The 17915-nt window shown below is 40.7% G+C and overlaps 1 non-coding gene across 1 annotated transcript; it reads right to left on the reverse strand.

The window, feature by feature from the left end:
• Positions 1–774: 774 nt before the first annotated feature.
• On the reverse strand, positions 775–881 carry LOC127116141 (small nucleolar RNA R71). Its single transcript, XR_007801121.1, has one exon. It is a non-coding gene; the product is annotated as a small nucleolar RNA R71 (small nucleolar RNA).
• Between the last annotated feature and the right edge of the window lie 17034 nt (positions 882–17915).

Raw genomic sequence — 17915 nt, forward strand, 5'->3', positions numbered from 1 at the left:
TCGACCCTGTCTTTATTAATTATATTTTATTTAAATACTTTACTTTTCATTGCACACTCCAAAAACACCTATTTCGATTGCCTTTGATAAGCACCATAACAATAGATAACGATAGATTGACACTTGGTCTCTGTGGATTCGACAATCTTTTATATTACTCTGACGCGTTCGTATACTTGCGAAACACCACATCAAGTTTTTGGCGCCGTTGTCGGGGACCAATTTCGTCAAATTTCATTTTCCTGTTGTTATATCGTTTAGACTTAGGCTATTTCCCGCCGGTCAATGCGAAGAACTCGCAGCACCGGAAGTTTAAGCTTAGTATACCCTCTGGCGGAACCTGAACGTTACGCCCGCGCACGTTTATTCTTTCATAGAATTAAGAGAGCTATGGCCGAAGATCAAAACCAAAGACCTCTTAAGGACTTCGCTTAACCATCTAATGAAGAACCTAGTTCTAATATAGTAAACCCAACCATCCCAGCTAATAATTTTGAACTTAAACCATCCCTGTTGCAACTAGTGCAACAGAGACAATTCGCAGGTCTCGCTACTGAGAACCCAAACCAACATTTAAAAATATTTCTTCAATTAGCAGACACTTTTAAAACCAATGGAGCTTCTCCTGAGGCAATACGTTTAAGATTATTTCCTTTTTCCCTCAGAGATAAAGCCCTATCATGGTTAGATTCCCTTCCACCCAATTCCATTACGACTTGGGATAACCTTAGAAGAGTTTTCCTTGCAAGATATTTTCCCCCGAGTAAGACCGTCGTTCTTCGAAACCATATAACTAGATTTACCCAAAACCAAGGAGAATCGCTGTTCGAAGCTTGGGAGAGATATAAAGAGTTGTTACGAGCATGCCCACATCATGGCTTAGAAAATTGGTTAATCATTCAAACCTTCTATGATGGACTTCATTACAACACAAAGATGACCATCGACGCTGCCGCAGGCGGTGCTCTGATGAACAAACCTTATCCTGAAGCTAGTGCCCTCATCGAAGATATGGCTCAAAACCATCAATCATGGGGAGTCGAACGAGCGACAGTTGAGAAGAAGGAAGCCCAAGGAGGAGTGCATGAAATAAGCTCTATAGACATGATGCAAGCTAAAATGGACACATTAGCCCTCAAAGTCGAGCATATGTGCATAAACCTGAATACTGTAGCCGCAGTTTCGTCGGATTGTGAGATATGTGGAACCAAAGGACACCAATATGCAGAATGCAGTCTATTAAACGAAACCCACTCCGAGCAAGTGAACTACACCCAAGGGAACCCATACTCGAATACCTATAACCCTGGATGGAGGAATCACCCAAACTTCTCCTATAAAAACAATAACCCTATTCAAAATAATGTACCTCCGAGACCTAGTTATCAAGCCCCAAGATCAAATCAACCTATGAAACCTGTGCCACCAAAGCCGAGCCTTGAGAAAATTATGGAAAATTTTATCACCGCTCAAACCCAACAAAACAAGGAGTTCATGAACCAAAACATTCATGTTAACAAATTGATTACTCAGTTAGGAACCAAGGTTGACCAAATAGTTACTCATACCAAGATGCTTGAAACCCAGATCTCTCAGGTAGCTTTAAACCAAGCCCCTCAGACTACACCTGGAGGACAATTCCCTGGACAACCTCAACAAAATCCGAGAGGACAAGCCAATGCCATTACCCTACGAAGTGGGAACGCTTATGATGAGCCACCAAACCCTAGATTAAGTGAACCCAAAACTTCTAAGGAATGTACCAAACCCCCGGACGAAGTAAAGGAACCAGAGGAATCTGAAAACCAGGAAGGTCGAGAAAAAGGAGAAGAACCTAAAGATAAAAATTATGTACCACCCCCGCCATATAAACCCCCTATACCATATCCGCAAAGACTCAAACAAACCCAGATAAATAAACAGTATCAAAAATTTATTAAAGTTATAGAAAAACTTCATGTAGAAATCCCTTTCACAGAAGCCATCACCCAAATACCTTCTTATGCAAAGTTTCTCAAAGACATCCTTACCAACAAACGTAGACTTGACGATCCGAAGCCTTTGGAATGTAATGCTATTTCCGAGGACAAATTAGCAAAGAAAGATAAAGATTCTGGAAATTTCTCCATTCCTTGCCTTTTGGGTAATCATGTCATCAAAAAAGCTTTTCTAGACTTAGGAGCTAGTGTGAGCTTAATGCCTTTAGCAGTTTGTGAGAGGTTGAACTTAGGAGAATTACAGCCCACTAAGATGTCACTTCAGTTAGCCGATAGATCTGTTAAATATCCGATAGGCATTTTAGAAGATGTTCCTGTTAGGATAGGTCAGTTATTTATCCCTACTGATTTTGTTGTCATGGACATCAAAGAGGACAATGATATACCAATCCTTCTAGGTAGACCATTCTTATCGACTGCAGGAGCCATAATAGATGTCAAGAAAGGAAAGTTGACATTTGAGGTAGGTGACGAGAAAATAGAATTTATACTTTCGAAATTTCTTATGGCACCTGCGATGGGAGACTCGTGTTATGCCTTAGATATCATTGATGAATGTGTTAGAGAATTAGAACAAAAAGAAATTATAAAAACAATTAAGTTACCATCAACTCTCATAAGGGAAGATGATGACTTTAAGGAACCCTACATCGATGATAACCTTTATGAATGTTTATCCCTTACCCCAGATCCTATGCCATGCCCTAAGAAACCAACCTTAGAACTTAAGGAACTACCTAAGAACCTGAGATATGAGTTCCTCGATGAAAAGATGAACCGTCCAGTTATAGTTAGTGCTACCTTGAGCCAAGAGGAAACGAACCAACTTTTAGACGTTTTACGAAGATATCCCTCAGCCTTAGGATATAATATCTCTGACCTGAAAGGTATAAGCCCATCCGTATGCATGCATCGGATTTCGCTCGAAGAAGATTCAAAACCCTCTAGGGAACGTCAGAGAAGAATAAACCCTATAATGAGTGATGTTGTTAAAAAGGAAGTTCTTAAGTTACTTGAGGCAGGTATCATCTACCAGATCTCGGATAGTAAGTGGGTGAGCCCTGTGTATGTAGTACCTAAAAAGGGAGGCATCACAGTCGTGCAAAACAATAAAGGCGAACATGTAGCAAAACGTTTAGAAGGAGGATGGTGGATGTGTATAGATTATAGAAAATTAAATAAAGCAACTAGGAAGGATCATTTCCCTTTACCATTTATAGACCAGATGTTGGAGCGTCTAGCCAGACACTCTTACTTCTGCTATCTAGATGGATACTCTGGATTCTTCCAAATACCTATCCACCCCGAAGATCAAGAAAAAACTACCTTTACATGCCCTTATGGAACTTTTGCCTACAGACGAATATCGTTCGGCCTCTGTAATGCCCCAGCTACTTTCTAACGCTGCATGATGTCAATCTTCGCAGATTACCTAGATGGTATCATGAAAGTGTTTATGGATGATTTCTCGGTTTGCGGATTTGATTTCCACAATTGTCTTGCTAACCTTGAGAAAATCCTGGAGAGATGCGTGGAGGTGAACCTCGTGCTAAACTGGGAAAAGTGTCATTTCATGGTGACCGAAGGAATAGTTTTAGGACATATAGTTTCCGAAAAAGGTATAGAGGTAGATAAAGCTAAAATAGAAGTTATAGAAAACCTAAAACCCCCAAAAACCATCAGAGAAGTCCGAAGCTTTCTTGGACACGCTGGATTCTACCGGCGTTTCATTAAAGACTTCTCCAAAATAACTAAACCTTTAACCGGTCTTTTAATAAAAGATGCTGAATTCATTTTCGATGAAAAATGTAATGACGCATTTAATCTTTTAAAGCAAGCATTAGTATCAGCACCCATTATGAAACCACCTGATTGGTCGGAACCTTTCGAGATAATGTGCGATGTTAGTGACTATGCAGTTGAAGCCGTTCTAGGACAAAGGAAAGATAAAAAATTACATGCCATTTATTATGCCAGTAGAACCCTAGATGCTGCCCAACTTAACTACACAACAACTGAAAAAGAATTACTCGCTGTAGTTTTCGCTATAGACAAATTTAGATCTTATCTAGTAGGAGCAAAAATTATAGTTTACACCGATCATGCTGCCATTCGTTACCTATTAAGTAAAAAAGATGCCAAGCCCAGGTTACTCCGATGGATTCTATTACTACAAGAGTTTGATTTAGACATAAGAGATAAAAAAGGCACTGAAAATGTAGTAGCCGATCACCTTTCTAGGCTAGAACATCTAAAACCTGAACTAGTACCCATAAATGATGGTTTCGCCTATGATAGACTGATCGCTAAAGTAGAAACCATTGAAGATAATAACCTAGATCCTTATGAGCATTCCCAAAATTCCTTAGCAATAAGTAACGTACCCTGGTATGCAGATTTCGTTAATTACCTAGCTGCTGATATAGTACCCCCTGATCTTGATTACCACCGCAAGAAGAAATTCTTCCACGATGTGAGAAACTTCTAATGGGACGAACCGCTCCTTTTCAAAAGGGGCAAAGATGGCATTTTTCGCCGTTGCATTCTAGAAGAAGAGGCAAATAGTATTATCGAGCATTGTCATTCAGCACCCTATGGTGGACATACGAGCACATCTAAGACATACGCCAAGATTCTTCAAGTTGGCCTACCATGTGGCGTGATGTCTATGCTTGCATTGTCAAGTGTGATAGATGCCAACGCACTGGAAACATTTCAAGGCGTGATGAAATGCCTCTAAGAAACATTCAGGAAGTAGAACTCTTTGACGTATGGGGTATAGATTTCATGGGACCTTTTCCACCATCCTTAGGAAACAGGTATATCTTAGTAGTTGTAGACTATGTGTCTAAGTGGATTGAAGTTATAGATGCACCCACAAACGACACTAGGGTAGTAATCAAACTATTTAAAAACTATATATTCCCTATATTTGGAACACCACGTTTAGTCATAAGCGATGGAGGATCACACTTTATATCGAGAATATTTGACAAACTTTTAAGAAAATATGGAGTTAGGCATATAGTAGCAACACCATACCACCCACAAACTAGTGGCCAAGTAGAAGTATCTAATAGGGAGATAAAACAAATCCTAGAGAAAACTGTTTCTATTTCTAGGAGAGACTGGTGTCAGAAGCTTCAAGAAGCATTATGGGCCTATAGAACCGCTTTCAAAACCCCTATAGGAACTACTCCTTATCAACTAGTTTATGGAAAATCCTGTCACTTACCTTTCGAATTAGAGCATAAGGCCTATTGGACTATTAAAACTTTGAATTTAGACTACCTAGCCGCTGGAGAAAAGCGTACCCTAGACATTCATAAATTAGAAGAACTTAGGCAATCTGCCTACGAGAATGCAAAAATATATAAAGAGAGGACAAAATCCTATCACGACAAAAGAATAGTAAAGAAAAATTTCAATATAGGCGATCATGTTCTCCTTTTCAACTCTAGGTTACGACTCTTCCCTGGAAAGCTACGTTCAAGATGGACTGGTCCTTTCGAAGTATCCAAGATTCTGAGATCCGGAGCCGTAGAAATCAAGAACGATACCTGTAGTCCATTCATTGTAAATGGACAAAGACTGAAGCTCTACGAAGGAGGAGACATTCCATCATACTACTCAAGCCACACCCTGATTGATCCACCGATTCCTACTACTACAAGTGTATAAATTCTAATCGTCAAGCTAATGACGTTAAACAAGCGCTGAGTGGGAGGCAACCCATGGTTTTTCTTTCATTTTACTTTTTCGCATTTATTTATTTTTATTTTATTTTATCATATTTTGCATTGAGACTAAGATTTGAATGGTTTGTATTTTCAGGATCACTTTCTTAACTTTTACAGGATGCAGGATTTCGATGACATGCACGTGGCCTATAGAGATAATGCTCAGAGGGAGCGCTACATTGCTTTGTATCAGCGCCCTATGGCACCCACACGTTATCCTGATCAGTAGTGTATGGAGGCACTGGGTATCGAGCCGAGTATCCGATTCCTTAGCCACCAGCTTCACTGGGACGAGTTTGCCGATGACTTGAGTAACACATATAGGAACCTGACTTTGGAGTTCCTGAGTTCATTCGACTATGACCCATATTCTGGACCAGGTGGGTATGCTGTTTTCAGGCTCTTTGGAGTTGAGTACTCCTTCAGCCAGAAAGAGTTCGGCGACTTATTGGGTTTCCAGACCACTCCTGATGCTATCCCGGAGACACCTATGGGATATTTCCTGGGTAAGGAGGTTGAGAAGTTTTGGAGTGATATATCAGGTGGCGGAAGCCAGGATCCATCTATGCAGCTGTCTCATGTCATACATAACCCAGCCTTCAGATACTTTCAGATGATATTAGCACATTCCTTCCTGGGAAGGCCGGATGCAGAGACACTACTGAGTGAAGAGGAGATCTTCCTGTTATTTTGTGCATCCCAGTCTCGCCCAGTCGCATGTGCGAACTTCTTGTTATACAGTCTCAGCGGTATCTCCAGATCTACCTAAGGAGTCATCCATGTTGGCGGAATCATCACGTAGATTGTTGTCGCTTTAGGTCTGTCTCGCAAGCTGTCACATCTCCGGATCTACTTTAGGTACACTACCATGGACATTGACTTCTGTTTGACCAGAGGATTGATCTCACCATTTAATCTTATTTTATCTCCTTTTTATATTTCTCGTATTTACATAACTCATCTTAGATTATCGCATTTGGAATATTATATAAACTACATCTATACATTAGTATTTCTATTTTTATCTATATATGTTTTATGTTTATTTTATTTGCATTTTAATTTTTCAGTCATTTATTTATTTATATTTAAATTTTGTTTTTGTTTCAGTTTCATTTTTATTTTTTTTTGTTTTTACCTTTATAAAATTATGCAAGTCAAAGATACTAGGAAAATCACAAGACAAATGCTATCCGGACCCCTCAAAGCCAAAAGACAAGAGAAGCCCAAGCCAAAGGACCAAAATCTGGCCCAGCCAGATTTTGCCTTGTGGCGCCCGCCATAGACCCTGTGGCGCCCGCCACAGCGTCTGTAAAAGGTCGTAGCAGAACCCCTTTCTTCACCATTTTTGCAACTTACAACCTTCCAAACCCATTTTTTCACCTTGGAAAAACATCCTTGAACCCACAAAAAGCTCATACTTTTCTAACCACCACACCACACAAATCACTATTCCAATTTCCATTTTCGATTTCATCCGTCGGATTTTGTAAAAATCCAACCTTTTCACAAACCACTTCATCACTTCTCAAGAGCTTTCAAATGGAGTTTAACGGATTCCTTCTTCGAGGAGGGAAACCGGGGGATAGACAAAGAAAAATTATTGAACGGTTGCAAAATCAGGAAATCCTCCCGACAAGGTATGTTGACGAAGACTGTCTCTACACTTTAGGTATCTATCATAGCATATTTCATTTATTAGATAATTTAGGTTTGCATAATTTCTTTTCCAATAAAGAACCTACCTATGAGCGGTTGACAATTGAATTTTTGAGTTCCTTAATTTATATTGTCAACCCTAACACTGCTAGCACAGTTGGTACTGTCAAATTTAGAATGTTTGCTGTTGAATACCAATTCAGTACCGACGAACTAGCCAGCTTGTTAGGAATCCCTCATGGGGACGGTGCTATTTGTGAGGCCCCTTTGGATTCCGAATGGTCTGTTGAGGTATTTTCCTTCTGGGAGCGTTTATCAAACACTTCCATAAACTCTTTTGAAGGAGTTCTTGCCTCAACTATCCATAACCCGGCCATCCGAGTTTTTAGATATCTGTTGGCATGCACTATTTTTGGCCGGGAGAATCCAAATAAGGTTAATGCTAGAGAGCTTCTATTTTTACAAGGAAGCCTCACAAATAGACGTATTAATTCGGTCTCGTTCATGCTTGCTCATATGACTTTAACTTTGAATAAAGCGGGACCGATTTCTTTTGGTGGATTGATTACATCTATTGCTCGGGCGCTTAACCTGAACGATGAGATGACTACCCTAGAACCCTTACCTCCTCGCACAATTAACCTACAATTTCTAAGAGACATGAAATTGTGTCGCTCGAGGAGAGAATGAGGCTATATGCTTATGGTTCATGGTGTAGCCATCTCGTCTGTTGTTTTACCGTGCACTAGACGTACAAATGTACGAGATGAAAGGAATTGGACCTACGCTTTAGATGCCCCACCTGTTTTGGGTCCTCTTCCTCCTAACATTCCTGATGAGGCGGGACATGACACTGATGATGAATATGATCGGAGAGAGAGATCTCCCGTACCCCATGTGTCCCCTCATCATCCTTCACCACCACACACCGCACCATCTTCTTCTTCTGCAGGTACCATTCCTGCCTTCTATATTACAGAGGAGATGTGGCGTGACCACATGGCTAGAGAGCAAAGGCGTGACGACCTACTCTCTACCATCCAGCAACAAATGGCGGATAACATGCGCTTCATGCAAGAGTCGCAGCGGAGGACAGACAGGTCCTACGACACTGTTCTACAGTCCCTGCAAACGATCACAGATACACAAGCCCGTCAGCAACACCACCACCGTCAGCATATTGCTCTCATAGAAAACACTCAGGGTACCATTTTAGGTAACCTTCGAGAGGTGAGGACCGCTCAGGATGCCCTGCAGGCGAGGATGGATCAGAGAGACCGTCGTCGTACCCGATCCCGTCGTCCACCTCAGGATGGCGAGGGCACTAGTGGTCAGCAATAGCTTGTCAGGTAACTCTTCCCTTATCTTATTTCGAAACATTGGGGACAATGTTCGATTTAAGTGTGGGAGGAGACTCTATCGTCTTTTCTTTATTGCTTTTCTCGTTTTTCCTTTATCGCTTTTTCTTTACTGTTTTTAGATAGTTTATTTATTGTTATTTCCTTTTAGTTGTTTATTTTGCTTTTTAGTATAATGCATGAGTCTGACGAGTCACCAAATATAGTATATCTTTAGTACAATCCTACCTCCCCATACCTTTAGCCCCACACAAAAAAAAATTGCAAAAGAAAATATTGTTATTCTGAGAGTTTTCAAGTTTTAAAGACATGTTTTGAGTAAGGATGCGGTGACTTGGGAGAACTTTGCGAAACATCAGTATCTGTTTTAGCACCATAAGCTTCGTAAATATAGGAATCATTCCCGAAACCCCATATACCATGGCCTTAATCATCATTTCCGTATAAGTCCTTAGTAGTTTATCTCAGCAGTCAGCTCCGGCCTACGCATCCTCTACGTAGGGGACCGATGCAAATAAGTGAATGATCCAGAAAAACAAAAAAAAACAAAAAAGCAAAAAGGCAACTCCGGTATAGGTGACCCTCACAAAGTCATTTAAACCAAAGAATTGTAAAAAATTGCTACAAAAACAAAAAGAAAAAGAAAAAGAAAATGAAAAACTTACCCACTGTTAGTTGGTTCAGAGGTATCTGTCACTGAACTCGGTAGGGCGGATTACGATCCGATCCCCCACAACTACAGTTGGGTCCAATAAAAGGGTTTACACATATTTATGTGCCAGAAAACCCATGCTCAAATCATAATCACTAACAGGCCACTCTATTATGAAGCATGTACGTATAACGGGCTTAATGTGATTGCGCCTGAATGAAAAGGACACAAAAAGAGATGAAGAGGCAGGCCTAGGTGTTGTGGGATAATATGGGTTGGTTAATATAGGAATGAAGTTTATGTCCGTATTCGCGGATTAGTGTCATCATGATACCCTTAGTTCACTCAGTTAGTACATATCACTACATCCCGACTCGAACTTGGAATTTTTACCTGAAGCACTCGTTTACACAAATTTTCTTTTATGAGCTTTTTAATGTTTTGCTTGAGGACAAGCAAAGGTTTAAGTGTGGGAGAGTTTGATAACACTAAAATTTACCGTATTTTCGACTCCGATTTCACATGCATTCTAGTTGTTTTATTATCATTTTGTTGTGTTATTGCTATGTTTTTCTTTGTTTTCAGGTTTTTACTTTAATCGGAGTCCCGATCGAGAAAAGGAGCGAAAAAGAGCCAAAAACCCTAAAACTCAGCATTTTGTTCTTGTGGCCTACCCCATGGCTGGCGCCATAGACCCTGCCATGACATGTCCAAGCTCAACTTCCCTCAACTTCCACGTTCCCCACTACTTCCACTAAGGCGCCTCATTTTGTGCTTGTGGCGGGCGCCATGGCCTTGTGGCGGGCGCCACAAGAGGAAAGTTTTTCCCTCCCATTTTCAAGTTGAAGGGCATCCAAGTCATTTCCATCTTTTTACTTGCTTATAAATAGAAACTCGAATTCACTTTTACAATCATCCAAACTTAGAGCAGAGGCAAACTCAGAGCAACTTTGTTTCACTTAGGCATATATTCAGTTTTATAAAGTGGTAGTTGTAACACCCCGATAAAATAAGATAATTATTTAATTTAAGTTAATAATATATTTATTAATTTAATTAAATAATTGGATTATTATTGGAATAAAAGTTGGAATTAGAAAAGGTCCCATTTAGTAAAAAGGTTTATTTTTCACGTGAAAAGGAAAAAGGGGCAGAAAAGTGGAAAAAGGGCAAAAGAGAACCAGAGAACAAGGGTTGGAGAGAGGAAGAGCTTGAAGCTGCAGGATTTGCCGGATTAACTCAGGTAAGGGGGGTTTATCGTCGATTAATGGGTATTATGGGATAACATGTAATGGGTAGTGATAGACTATTGATTTACCTCTGATTGGAACGATGTATGATGAAATTTGTGAAATATTGGATGAACGAAATTTGGATTATAAATGGAGGAAATTCGTAGGAATTAGATGTAATAATGTTAGATTTTGTGAAATCGAATAGGGTATGAATTGTGTTAGAAGATATGAACGAATAATATGTAAAATTGGACTGTGGAAGGTTGGATTGGATAGATCTCGTAGCAGAGAAAGCCATAGCAGATCTGGAAGTCTGGTTTCTGTCATACGCGTATGGCACTAGGCAATACGCGTATGAGATGGTCTGGTACGCGTATGGCACTAGGCAATACGCGTATGGATGAGGAAGATGATGTTTTGAACGTAGTTTGGTCTCTGTTGGTACGCGTATGGGGAAGTGATACGCGTAGCATACGCGTATGAGATGGTGTTACGCGTATGGGATTTGGCTGAGAAATGGGTCATACGCGTATGGGACTAGGCAGTACGCGTATGGGCAGGATTGTGATTTTCTGTGCTGTCGTTGTGCAGTTTTTGGTTGTTCAGCTGAGTAATGTGATTTAGCTGATGTACGATATATTAGGGATCATTTCCCGTTGTTTTGAGTAGTATAGGTATTAGTAGAGTGTGCTAATACTGTGGTTGTTCTTTGGCATGATCTGATATGCTTATGTGATAAAATACTGATGATGTGTGATGGTATGCATGATCTTGTGAATGTATCAGTTATGTGTGCATTTGTGAATAGACTGTTTTATGGCTTAGAGTGTGAGCATATGTCTATTCTTGAATTGTGGTTGATGATTTAGCATTGCTAGGTGATTAGCATGCATATTGTGGCCTTTATGGTGGTAGCTAATTCCCATGGTGAGGAATTAGTGAGTTAGTCATTTTGGACTGTTGTTGATGTTTGCATGCTAGGTGAATTAGCGTGCATAGCATGGCCCTTGGGGTGGTAGCTAATTCCCATGGTGAGGAATTAGTGAGTGAGTCACTAGGTCTCAAATGAGTGGGACTAGTGGGCTTGGTAGCCGTGCCTGGATTTGGACGGTGAGGTGAACTATATGTTCACAAATAGTCGGTGCCGCATGCATGGAGTCTCATTGCATAATATGTGTATGGCGTATAATATGAATGGATGTATTCCAATATTATACGTGGGTTTGTGTTGATATTGAGTATGAGCATGAATTGTATTGGTATTGAGTATGATATTTGAATTGATGTGCCGTTACTGAATGTGTGATGTGATTAGGGTGATTAATGTGTTAAATTACTTAACATGACATGATATTTTATAATGTTCATTATATTGATTGAGGAACTCCCCCTTACAACTATTTTTCAGGTAACGAGCAGTGATTGAGTAGAAGCTAGTGCTTGGAGTCTAGTGTAGTCTCCTTAGTGGGTCATGCTCTGATAGATGTAACATCGGGATGGGATGTTTTACCTTGTTGAATAATTTTACATGTAATTGTGTTACATGTTCCGCATGATTGATTTAATTTCTATCCGCTGCGTACTATGCAAACGTTTTATTTGATAAATAAATGAGCATGACAATCTACTTTGAGGAATGGTGTGAAGTTGTTTGTGTGACACCCTTAACTGCATAATTACTCTGATTTATATGTTGCTATTTTAATTAAATATTTGGGGTATTTTAGAAGGGTGTTACATTAGTGGTATCAGAGCATAGTCGGTCGAGTCGAGTCGTAATTATTCTGTTCCCCTGTACGGGATAGGTGTTGTGTAACCCTATCAGTACTTATTGTTTTAGCTTGTTGGGTTTTCAGAATAGAGATGGCTGGAAGAGGCAGAGATGATGCTGCGATTGCTGAGGCTCTGGGTATGCTAGCTGGAGTACTTGGAGGGAATCTGAATGTTGTGGGAATGGGAACTGCTCGTCAACTGAGTGAGTTCCAGAAGAACAATCCTCCAATGTTCAAGGGAGCATACGATCCAGATGGTGCTCAGAAGTGGTTGAAGGAGATCGAGAGGATCTTCCGAGTGACTGAGTGTGCCGATAACCAGAAGGTCAGGTTCGGTACGCATATGCTGTCAGAAGAAGCAGATGATTGGTGGGTTGCTACCCGCACTGAGTTGGAATCTGCTGGGAATGCTGAGATCACTTGGGCTGTGTTCAGAGAGAGATTCCTGAGGAAGTATTTTCCAGAGGATGTCAGAGGAAAGAAAGAGATAGAGTTCTTGGAATTGAAGCAGGGTAACCGGTCTGTTACTGAGTATGCTGCTAAGTTCACAGAGCTGTCAAAGTATTACACTCCCTATAACGAGGCTACTGGGGAATTTTCAAAGTGTGTGAAGTTTGAGAACGGGTTACGTCCCGAGATCAAGCAGGCTATTGGGTATCAGCGGATTAGAGTGTTTTCTGATTTGGTTGACTGTTGCAGGATTTTTGAACAGGATACCAAGGCCAGAGCGGAAAGCTATCAGCAAAGGGTTGATAGGAAAGGCAAGAATCAGAATGATCGTGGGAAACCGTATGCAGTTGGCAAAGGTTTCCAGAGATAAAGTGGGATGAAGAGGCCTAGTGGGGGAGACTCCAGTGCCCCTGCTAAGTGTTTCTGATGTGGTCAGGCTGGACATCGTATCCATGAGTGTACCAGTAATGAGAAGAAGTGTTTCAAGTGTGGAAAAGGTGGTCACTTGGCTGCGGATTGCCGGTTGAAGACTGTGACTTGTTTCAACTGTGGAGAGGTGGGTCATATCAGTCCACAATGTCCTAAGCCGAAGAGAGAGAACCAGTCGGGAGGCAAGGTCTTTGCTTTATCGGGTTCTGAGACTTCTGCAGATGATCGTTTGATCCGAGGTACGTGTTATATTAATGGCTTTCCTCTTGTAGCTATTATTGACACAGGTGCGACTCATTCCTTTATATCTTTGGATTGTGCTGTGAAACTTAAATTAGAGATATCTGAGATGCATGGAAGTATGGTGATTGATACTCCTGCGAAGGGTTCAGTGACTACTACTTCAGTTTGTTTAAATTGTCCTTTGAGTATTTTTGGTAGAGACTTTGGGATGGACCTAGTGTGTCTTCCACTAGTGCAGATTGATGTTATCCTGGGTATGAACTGGTTGGTGTTTAACCGAGTCTATATCAATTGTTTTGATAAGACTGTGATCTTTCCTGAGACTGAGGAAGGAAAGAGTTTGTTTTTATCTGCAAGGCAGGTGAATGAGGCAGTAGCAGATGGGGCAGAGTTGTTTATGCTGCTAGCGACTTTGGAGGCTAAAGATAAACTGGCGATTTGCGATCTAGCTGTGGTGTGTGATTTTCCTGATGTGTTTCCTGAAGAAGTGAATGAATTACCACCAGAGCGTGAAGTTGAGTTCTCGATTGATTTGGTACCTGGTACTAGGCCGGTGTCGATGGCTCCGTACCGTATGTCTGCTGTTGAGTTAGCTGAATTGAAGAGTCAGTTGGAAGATCTGTTGGATAAGAAATTTATTCGTCCGAGTGTGTCGCCGTGGGGTGCACCAGTGTTATTAGTTAAGAAGAAAGAAGGTACTATGAGGTTGTGTGTGGACTACAGGCAACTGAATAAAGTGACGATCAAGAATCGGTATCCTTTGCCGAGGATTGATGATTTGATGGATCAGTTGGTTGGTGCGAGTGTGTTCAGCAAAATAGATTTGAGGTCGGGATATCATCAGATACGTGTGAAAACTGAGGATATTCAGAAGACTGCTTTCAGAACAAGGTATGGACATTATGAGTATTCTGTAATGCCTTTTGGTGTGACTAATGCGCCTGGAGTATTTATGGAGTATATGAATAGGATTTTCCATCCGTACCTAGATCAGTTTGTTGTGGTGTTTATTGACGATATTTTGGTGTATTCGAAATCTGAAGAAGAGCATGCTGAACATTTGAGAGTGGTTTTGGGAGTTCTGCGAGAAAAGAAGTTATTTGCTAAACTGTCTAAGTGTGAATTTTGGTTAGAAGAGGTTAGTTTTCTTGGTCATGTGATTTCCAGAGGTGGTGTTGCTGTTGATCCTTCTAAGATAGAAGCGGTATCTAAGTGGGAAGCTCCGAAGTCAGTTTCTGAGATAAGGAGTTTTCTTGGACTTGCAGGTTATTATAGGAAATTCATTGAGGGATTTTCTAAGTTGGCATTACCGTTGACGATGTTGACCAGAAAGGGGCAAGCGTTTGTTTGGGACTCAAAGTGTGAAGAAAGTTTTCAAGAGTTAAAGAGAAAGTTAACTACTGCTCCTATTCTGATATTACCGAGTTCGTCGGAACCATTTGAGGTTTACTGTGATGCTTCATTGTTGGGTTTGGGTGGTGTTTTGATGCAGAATAAGCAGGTTGTAGCTTATGCTTCGAGACAACTGAGGGTTCATGAGAGGAACTATCCGACACACGATTTAGAGTTGGCAGCTGTGGTATTTGTTCTGAAGTTATGGAGGCATTACTTGTACGGGTCAAGATTTGAGGTTTTCAGTGACCATAAAAGTTTAAGGTATTTGTTTGATCAGAAAGAGCTGAATATGAGACAGAGGAGATGGTTAGAGTTTCTGAAGGATTACGACTTTGGTTTGAACTACCATCCGGGTAAAGCAAACATAGTGGCTGATGCATTGAGTCGGAAATCATTGCATATGTCTATGTTAATGGTTAAGGAATTGGATTTAATTGAGCAGTTTAGAGACTTGAGTTTGGTGTGTGAGAGTACTCACAATAGTGTTAAATTGGGAATGTTGAAGTTAACGAGTGGTATTCTGGATGAGATTAGAGAGGGTCAGAAATCCGATGTGCTTTTGGTTGATAAGTTGACTCTAGTGAATCAAGGTCAAGGTGGTGAATTCAGAGTTGATGAGAATGGTGTTTTGAAATTTGGTAATCGGGTATGTATTCCGGATGTTACCGAACTGAAGAAGAGTATTCTTGAGGAAGGACATCGTAGTGGCTTGAGTATTCATCCTGGGGCTACGAAGATGTATCATGATTTGAAAAAGTTATTTTGGTGGCCGGGAATGAAAAGAGAAATTGCGAGTTTTGTTTATTCTTGTTTGACTTGTCAGAAGTCAAAGATTGAGCATCAGAAGCCGTCTGGGCTAATGCAACCGTTGGCTATTCCAGAGTGGAAGTGGGATAGTATCAGTATGGATTTTGTTTCTGGTTTACCGAGAACGATTAAGAATTTTGAAGCTATTTGGGTGATTGTTGACAGATTGACAAAATCGGCTCATTTTATTCCGATCAGAATGGACTATCCATTGGAGAGATTAGCTGAATTGTATATTGAGAAAATTGTAAGTTTGCATGGTATTCCGTCGAGTATTGTTTCGGACAGAGATCCTAGATTTACATCGAAGTTCTGGGAAGGTTTGCAGAGGGCTTTGGGAACCAAGTTGAGATTGAGTTCTGCATATCATCCGCAGACTGATGGTCAGACTGAGAGGACGATTCAGTCACTAGAGGATCTTTTGAGAGCTTGTGTTTTGGAAAAGGGAGGTGCTTGGGATTGTTATTTACCTTTCATTGAGTTTACCTACAACAATAGTTTTCATTCGAGCATTGGTATGGCACCATTTGAAGCTTTGTATGGTAGGAGATGTCGGACGCCTTTATGTTGGTATGAGTCCGGTGAGAGTGCTGTGGTTGGACCGGAGATTGTTCAACAGACTACGGAAAAGATTAAGATGATTCAGGAGAAGATGAGGATTGCTCAGAGTCGTCAGAAGAGTTATCACGACAAGAGGAGGAAGTCACTTGAGTTTCAAGAGGGAGATCATGTGTTTCTTCGTGTTACTCCGATAACTGGGGTTGGTCGAGCTTTGAAGTCGAAGAAGTTGACACCTCGATTTATTGGTCCTTATCAGATTTTGGAGAGGATAGGGGAAGTAGCCTATCGTATCGCTTTACCGCCGTCACTTGCGAATTTGCATGAGGTTTTTCATGTGTCTCAGTTGAGGAGGTACATTCATGATCCGTCGCATGTGGTCCAAGTAGATGATGTCCAGGTGAGAGATAACCTGACTGTTGAAACATCACCTATGAGGATTGAGGATCGAGAGTTGAAGCAGTTGCGGGGTAAAGAGATTGCTTTGGTGAAGGTAGCTTGGGGAGGACCAGCAGGTGGCAATGTGACTTGGGAACTTGAGAGTCAGATGAAGGAGTCTTATCCAGAGTTATTCGCTTGAGGTATGTTTTCGAGGACGAAAACTCTTTTAGTGGGGGAGAGTTGTAACACCCCGATAAAATAAGATAATTATTTAATTTAAGTTAATAATATATTTATTAATTTAATTAAATAATTGGATTATTATTGGAATAAAAGTTGGAATTAGAAAAGGTCCCATTTAGTAAAAAGGTTTATTTTTCACGTGAAAAGGAAAAAGGGGCAGAAAAGTGGAAAAAGGGCAAAAGAGAACCAGAGAACAAGGGTTGGAGAGAGGAAGAGCTTGAAGCTGCAGGATTTGCCGGATTAACTCAGGTAAGGGGGGTTTATCGTCGATTAATGGGTATTATGGGATAACATGTAATGGGTAGTGATAGACTATTGATTTACCTCTGATTGGAACGATGTATGATGAAATTTGTGAAATATTGGATGAACGAAATTTGGATTATAAATGGAGGAAATTCGTAGGAATTAGATGTAATAATGTTAGATTTTGTGAAATCGAATAGGGTATGAATTGTGTTAGAAGATATGAACGAATAATATGTAAAATTGGACTGTGGAAGGTTGGATTGGATAGATCTCGTAGCAGAGAAAGCCATAGCAGATCTGGAAGTCTGGTTTCTGTCATACGCGTATGGCACTAGGCAATACGCGTATGAGATGGTCTGGTACGCGTATGGCACTAGGCAATACGCGTATGGATGAGGAAGATGATGTTTTGAACGTAGTTTGGTCTCTGTTGGTACGCGTATGGGGAAGTGATACGCGTAGCATACGCGTATGAGATGGTGTTACGCGTATGGGATTTGGCTGAGAAATGGGCCATACGCGTATGGGACTAGGCAGTACGCGTATGGGCAGGATTGTGATTTTCTGTGCTGTCGTTGTGCAGTTTTTGGTTGTTCAGCTGAGTAATGTGATTTAGCTGATGTACGATATATTAGGGATCATTTCCCGTTGTTTTGAGTAGTATAGGTATTAGTAGAGTGTGCTAATACTGTGGTTGTTCTTTGGCATGATCTGATATGCTTATGTGATAAAATACTGATGATGTGT

The sequence above is a fragment of the Lathyrus oleraceus genome, chromosome 1 (genome assembly GCF_024323335.1).
Source record: "Lathyrus oleraceus cultivar Zhongwan6 chromosome 1, CAAS_Psat_ZW6_1.0, whole genome shotgun sequence".
In the NCBI taxonomy this organism is placed as follows: domain Eukaryota; kingdom Viridiplantae; phylum Streptophyta; class Magnoliopsida; order Fabales; family Fabaceae; genus Lathyrus; species Lathyrus oleraceus.